Source organism: Macrobrachium rosenbergii, chromosome 42, assembly GCF_040412425.1.
Source record: "Macrobrachium rosenbergii isolate ZJJX-2024 chromosome 42, ASM4041242v1, whole genome shotgun sequence".
NCBI lineage: Eukaryota > Metazoa > Arthropoda > Malacostraca > Decapoda > Palaemonidae > Macrobrachium > Macrobrachium rosenbergii.
In genome coordinates this window covers 36,498,822-36,506,283 of record NC_089782.1, presented here as the reverse complement: position 1 = coordinate 36,506,283, position 7,462 = coordinate 36,498,822, and the positions used below count along the sequence as shown (strand labels likewise).

The 7,462-nt window shown below is 31.1% G+C and overlaps 1 protein-coding gene across 1 annotated transcript in view; it reads left to right on the top strand.

Moving 5' to 3' along the window:
• Positions 1-299: 299 nt before the first annotated feature.
• Positions 300-7,462, top strand: part of LOC136828262 (zwei Ig domain protein zig-8-like) — an 83,724-nt gene continuing 76,561 nt past the window's right edge. The window contains exon 1 of the mRNA XM_067086124.1: positions 300-621. The gene's annotated coding sequence lies outside the window, so the exon portion shown is untranslated. The remainder of the gene's footprint in view (positions 622-7,462) is intronic.

Sequence of the window (7,462 nt, the reverse complement as noted above, 5' to 3'; positions counted from 1 at the left end):
ATATATATATATATATATTTATCACGTGTGTAAATCACATCTTATTACTGTAATACTAAATATTTTTTCTTTATGGGTAATTGCTGCCACCTCTAGCTTACTAATAGTATAATAGTCTTCTTCCCTTATTAATAAGAAAAATTAACGCGTAGATAAAATAAAAAAACCCAAAAAACACAAAGTAAGAGATAAGTGGTGTCATCCAGTACCAATGGGCCCAGTACGAACTTTTTCCCCAGCGCCTGGCAGCGCCGACGTCCCAGGCCCAAACATGGAGGTTACGAGCCGTACGGCTCGCCAGTAGTCGGGAATAAGTTACACGTCTCAGGTGTCGTGCTCCGCGATGCCGAAAGTTTTAGTCGGTTGGTAACGTGACGACTGATCTTGGCAACTGAGATTTTTAAGTCGTTTTTTTTTATTATTAAAAAGTCTGAGGGATATTTGTTTTTTTTTGTACTTTGGAAATGTGTGTGAGAAACTTCGTGGCATTTTTGAAGAAGCGCTTTCGTGAACTTGGCTTAATGGAATCCAGTGTGGCAAAAGAGAAGACGGCGGTGGTGTAGAGAGAAGTAAAACTTTCAGGAACGCGCCTTGGACCCCGTTGCTGCAGCACCTGATTTGGTAAGTCGATTGGACTGGGGCTCTCGTTAAACTTTCATTCGTTCTTTTTCACTTCGTGTATGTACAGGTGGATATGTATACGTATGTTATAGATTTATATGAATATATAAATATATATATATACATATATATATATATATATATATATATATATAAATACATATACTGTACATATATATATATAAATTTGTATGCATAAAATATATATACATATATGTATATATATATAGGTATATATATATATGTACATATTTTTATATATATATGTTTATGTTTATACATATACATATGTATATGTACATTTTATAAGTATCTATATATTTATATATATACAACATATGTATACACACACACACACACACATATATATATATATATATATATATATATATATATATATATATATATATATATATATATAGAGAGAGAGAGAGAGAGAGAGAGAATGAAAATGAAATAGTGAATTCAAGGTAAAGAGTGTTGAGATATGGGTAATTAATTATTAATTATTATTATTATTATTATTATTATTATTATTATTATTATTATTATTATTAATCTACAGATTGCGTAGCATATTTACCTGACGCTAAGCAACGAGAATTATGAAAAATAACTTTAAGCCAAAGAAAAATCTTCCCAGACAAAAAACACCGTAAACTCTTCCCCTTCATTTTGAATTTTTATTTTTCATTTTATCTTTTCTTACTAATTATGCTAAAACAGAAGAAAAATATCAATAATAACAATAGTAATAGCATCACAAAATGAAGTACAACCAATCATTTTCATCCAAATATTTAAAAAAAAAATTTGTATATAAAACATGCTAGCCATATGGGTTGTACTAAATAATAATGAAGAAACATAAAGAAAGGAAAAATGGAAGTAATGTTGATGATAAAAGTCCTCTGAAATGAGGTAGACAACAACAATAATCATTTTAATTTAGCATAATATCAAGAGCATTGAAGTCAAGAATATAATCCTTCATAATTTTGCTCTTGAGTAAACCTAGACTATGCAGTAGGTGTGGGAGTTCTTATATAATAATAATAATAATAATAATAATAATAGCTACGGCAAAAATAATGTAATTCTTCTTCTTCTTCTCCTCCTCCTCCTCCTCCTCCTCCTCCTCCTCCTCCTCCTCCTTCTTCTTCTTCTTCTTCTTCTTCTTCTTCTTCTTCTTCTTCTTCTTCTTCTTCTTACTGTTATAATTATTATTATTATTATTATTATTATTATTATTATTATTATTATTATTATTATTATTATTATTATTATTATTATTATTATATTATTATTATTATATTATAGCTGCAGCAAAAATAATGTAATTACTCTACTTGTCATTTTTTATTATTATTACCATTACTTTTATTATATTATTATTATTATTACTATTATTATTATTATTATTATTATTATTATTATTATTATTAGTAGTAGTAGTAGTAGTAGTAGGAGTAGTAGTAGTAGGAGTAGTAGCAGTATTAGCATCATCCACAACAACAGTCAACTTTCACAAGAACCAGGAAGAGAAAAAAGGACGTTCATCCTGATTGTTCACACTGCATAGAAACTGATACAACGGGAATATATTCCTTTTTCTAGGAACAGCCGTTTGTGTGCTACAAAAAAAAACGACATCGCGCGCGCGCGCTCGCTGACATGCGAGCGCTTATATGCGCAGAAGTGTTTTTGGGGGGAGGGGGGACTGCTGCTGTTTGGGAACTAGAAGGAAAAAAAACTGATAACAACAGTTATACGGGTGATTATTGTGATAATTGTGAAATGGCAAAGTCATGATAATTATAACAATATAATAATAATAAAGTCGATTATTTTAATAATAATTGCGAAATAGCAAAGCCATGATAATCATGAGAAGAATAATACTAATAACAACTGTAAAATAATAATAATAATAATAATAATAATAATAATAATAATAATAATAATAAAGTCGATTAGTGTGATAATTATAAAATAGCAAGCCCTGATAATGATGACGAGAGATGAATAATAATAATAATAAAAACTGTAAAATAATAATAATAATAATAATAATAATAATAAAGTCGATTAGTGTGACAATTATAAAGTATCAAGTCATGATAATGACGATGAGAGATGAATAATAATAATAACAACTGTAAAATAATAATAATAATAATAATAATAATAATAATAATAATAATAATAATACGAAACTACAACAATCCGCATCTAAACAAATAACTTTGATAACAATGAAACTTTAGCACAAGACTTAATGGCTACAACTCTGTGGACATCCCCACTAAAACTACACTAATGCATTTTAGTTAGCTGTAGTAGTAGTGCGCTGATTGTTGCATTGCATGATACAACGGCACTCCGAATTTTCGGGTCGATTAGCGGCATCAAATGGCGTGACAGTGCAAAGGAATGAAAGTGAATTTAATATTGTATATATATGCTGTATGTGTATGTATATATATATATATATATATATATATATATATATATATATATATATGTATATTATATATGTATATACATCTACAGTATATATATAATGTATAATATATATACATACATAAATATTATATATATATATATATATATATATATATATATATATATATATATATATATACATGTATACTCACAAATATAAAATGTGTGTGTGTGCATATGATGTCAGGTGTGCTAAGAGGTATTAAGCGATGTATTGAGACATTTTGATGTCAAGTGCATAAATGATTCAATTGTTTACAAAACCGTATGATATTTTAAAATTCAGATAGGTTTAAAATATACTGTATATTAAATAAAATATATACATATATATAATATATATATACTGTATATATATAAATAATGTATATATATATATATACACACATATACGTATGCACATATATATACATGTATACATATACACATTTATACATACGCACCCACGTTTATGCGAGTGTACCTTTATACGGACACATACCAGCCGTCTCGCCCAAACTACATATCTCGGGAAATGAAGGCATCTGCGCGGTATGACTTGTTACCTGAATGTAATGCAGTATTTCTGGGAAAAGAAAATGAGGACAATTTACAAGACGAACGGGGAATGGGGCCACGCAGAGAGAGAGAGAGAGAGAGAGAGAGAGAGAGAGAGAGAGAGAGAGAGAGAGAGATATGGTGCTACTAATGGAGTCATATGGCCTGTGATAATTAGAATGATAATTATAAAAACTAAAATAATCAGGGGGAGAGAGAGAGAGAGAGAGAGAGAGAGCTACTAAGAGTCATATGGCCTGTGATAATTAGAGATAAGAGAGAGAGAGAGAGAGAGAGAGAGAGAGAGGGACGACGGTGCTACTAATGGAGTCATATGGCCGGTGATAATTAGAATAATAACTAGAAAAACTAAACTAATCAGAGAGAGAGAGAGAGAGAGAGAGAGAGAGAGAGAGAGAGGTTGTTTCTAATGCAGTCATATGGTCTGTGATAATTAGAATGATAATTGGAAGAACTAAAATAATCAGAGAGAGAGAGAGAGAGAGAGAGAGAGAGAGAGAGAGAGAGAGATGCAATTACAAGAAAAAGATCGTTATGATTAGGGGTCTTGAGACTAAAATAATGAGGTGGAATTAAACCATGATAATAACAGAGAGAGAGAGAGAGAGAGAGAGAGAGAGAGAGAGAGAGAGAGAGAGAGAGAGAGAGAGAGATGGGGGAAAGTTTATGTGGGGAATAGATCGTTAATATGACGATATATAATCTAATTAGGAGAAGAAGGGAAAAAATTTGAGCGCGTCAAACCTGTTTTTCTTTAGTGATATAATTAATCGAGGCACTATAGGATAGGCCTAATTGAAGAACTAAAATAATCAGAGAGAGAGAGAGAGAGAGAGAGAGAGAGAGAGAGAGAAGAATGCCTATTTAGGGTCTTGAGACTAAAATAATGAGAGAGAGAGAGAGAGAGAGAGAGAGAGAGAGAGAGAGAGAGAGAGAGAGAGAGAGAGATGTTGCTGATCGTTAATATGAATGTATCATCCATACGGAGGGAAAATAATTAGAAATATTAAAATAATTAAAAAATTCTGAGGGGAAGTTTGAGAGAGAGAGAGAGAGAGAGAGAGAGAGAGAGAGAGAGAGAGAGAGAGAGAGAGGTTGCTACTAATGCAGTCATACAGCCTCAGATATTTAGAAAAACTAAAATAATCATGGAGAGAGAGAGAGAGAGAGAGAGAGAGAGAGAGAGAGAGAGAGAGAGAGAGAGAGAGAGAGAGAGAGTTACTACTCATGCAGTCATACAGCCTGAGATATTTAGAAAAACTAAAATAATCAGTTTCGGAAGAGAGAGAGAGAGAGAGAGAGAGAGAGAGAGAGAGAGAGAGAGAGAGAGAGAGAGAGAGAGAGAGAGAGAGAGATTCTGAGAAACCATTTAAGTTGTTCTCAGACTCTCAAGCGGTTGCAAGTATTGTTTATTCCCTAATTCCTATATTATCTTTAATTACCTTTCATTTCTTCCTCGGATGAGTTTAATAAGATAATATAATCCCATAACAAAATAATGTCAATTACCTTTTCCCCCTTTTATTCTTTAATTTCTTTATTATCTTTTAATTTTTTCTCCATATGAGTTTAATAAGATAATGCCATAACAAAATAATTGCAATTACCTTTTCCACGTATTCTTCATTATCTTTTTCCTCAGATGGGTTTGATACGATAATATAATCCTATTACAAAATAATTCCAATTACCTTTTCCACGCATTCCCCATTTGTTGCTGTGTACATGAATTATTAGGTTATGTTATTAACATATTTGTAATTTTGTATTTTTCAGTGAATGTAATTACCGCATCCATTTGTACCGTAAATTATCACATTATATTTCCAATCGAATTCATTATGGTTTGTATTTTTTAATGGATACAGGTATCGCCTTTCATTATCGTACATTGATCATATTACATTTTGTTTCCATTGGTATTCATTATAAGTGAATATTTCCCATTGGATATTATTGCTGTGTTCATTCACTGTAGAGATTATATCATTATATTTACGTGCGTACTCATTATCACCGTAACTTTGAAATGTGTTTCACCGTCGCATTTCTTTACCATGGAGAATATCACATTGTATTTTCTCAATATTCATTATCCTTAATATTTTCCAGAGGATTTTATTACCTTGGTGATATTTATAATATGTTTCCCCTAATTCCTATTACAATTAATATTTTACCAAATGCTAAGCTGACGCATTTCTTTCAATGGAAATTCTAACTTTGTTATATACATACACATATATATACATATAAATATATACATATATATATACATACACATATATATATACATATAAATATATACATATATATACACATATATATGTAAATATATATATATATATATATATATATATATATATATATATATATATATATATATATATATATATATATATATATATATATATATATATATATAAATCACTGGGAAAAACAATCGCTAGGAATGACTATCACTAGGAAGAACTATCATTGGGAAGAACAATCAAGAGGAAGAATAGTTACTAGGAAGAACAATCACTGGGGAGAACGATCACTAGGAAGAACAAACACCAGGAAGAACTATCTCTATGAATAACAATCACTAGGAAGAGATTGTTCTTCTCTAGGAAGAACAAACAATAAGAAGAACAATCATTAGGAAGAACAATCATTAGGAAAACGATCACTAGGAAGAACTATTTCTAGGAGGAGCTATCACTAGCAAGAACAGTCACTAATAAGAACGATCACTAGGAAGAACAATCACTAGGAGTAACAATCACTGCCTGATTGGTTTTCTTTCAAAAGTTTATCTTAAGACATCACAAAAAAAATTTCTCTTTTCTACATTTGATGTTGCTCGACTGACAGTTGATAAACCATAAGTATATATATATATATATATATATATATATATATATATATATATATATATATATATATATATATATATATATATATAAACCTTTGCCTAAACACATATATAAATGAAAGTTTGTATTACTGTGAAGTAATTTGATAAAATGTGTATATACCATTTTATTATCAATTTCATCCGAACTCTCCGCACGATGGACCCAGTCACACGTCACTCAGTACGACTAAAAAAATAATAAAAATAAGAAGAAATACGAACACAGAGATAGGAAGAAATACGAACACAGATAATTCAGACAATAAAACTAGAAGAATAGAGGAAAGAAAAAGGAATCGTAGAACGAAGCGGACGCCGAACAAAAGAACGAAGAAGAAGAAGAAGAAGAAGGAGAAGAAGAAGACGAACGCAATTAAAAATGAAAAGATGAAAGGAAATTCACCAAAGAATACGACGATGCCCAGGAGGAGGCAGGCGAGAACTGCAAGAGGAAAAGAATAGGAAGGAAAGCGGAGGAGAATAAGAGACAGGTAAAGAATAAAGGAAAAAGGAGGACACAGAGAGAGAGAGAGAGAGAGAGAGAGAGAGAGAGAGAGAGAGAGAGAGAGAGAGGAGGGCGCGCATGAAAGAAGAGGAGGGAAACACGAGAGGAAGACGGATCAAGAGAGAGAGAAATAAAAGGGGGGAATATAAAAAGGAAAACAAAAGAAAGCAGCAAAAGGCGAGGATAAATGGGCGAATGTCGGTGGAAATGCTCATTGACGAAGGCGGAAAAGTGCGGAAATGAAAATATAAAAGCGAGGGCAAACGAAGTACAAAGATAGGGATAATGAAACGGGGAAATGAATTGTTAACCCGGTGATGACTTTTGAGGTGAAGGGAAGAGAAGTAAAAAATGCGCCGAAGTTTCTTCGG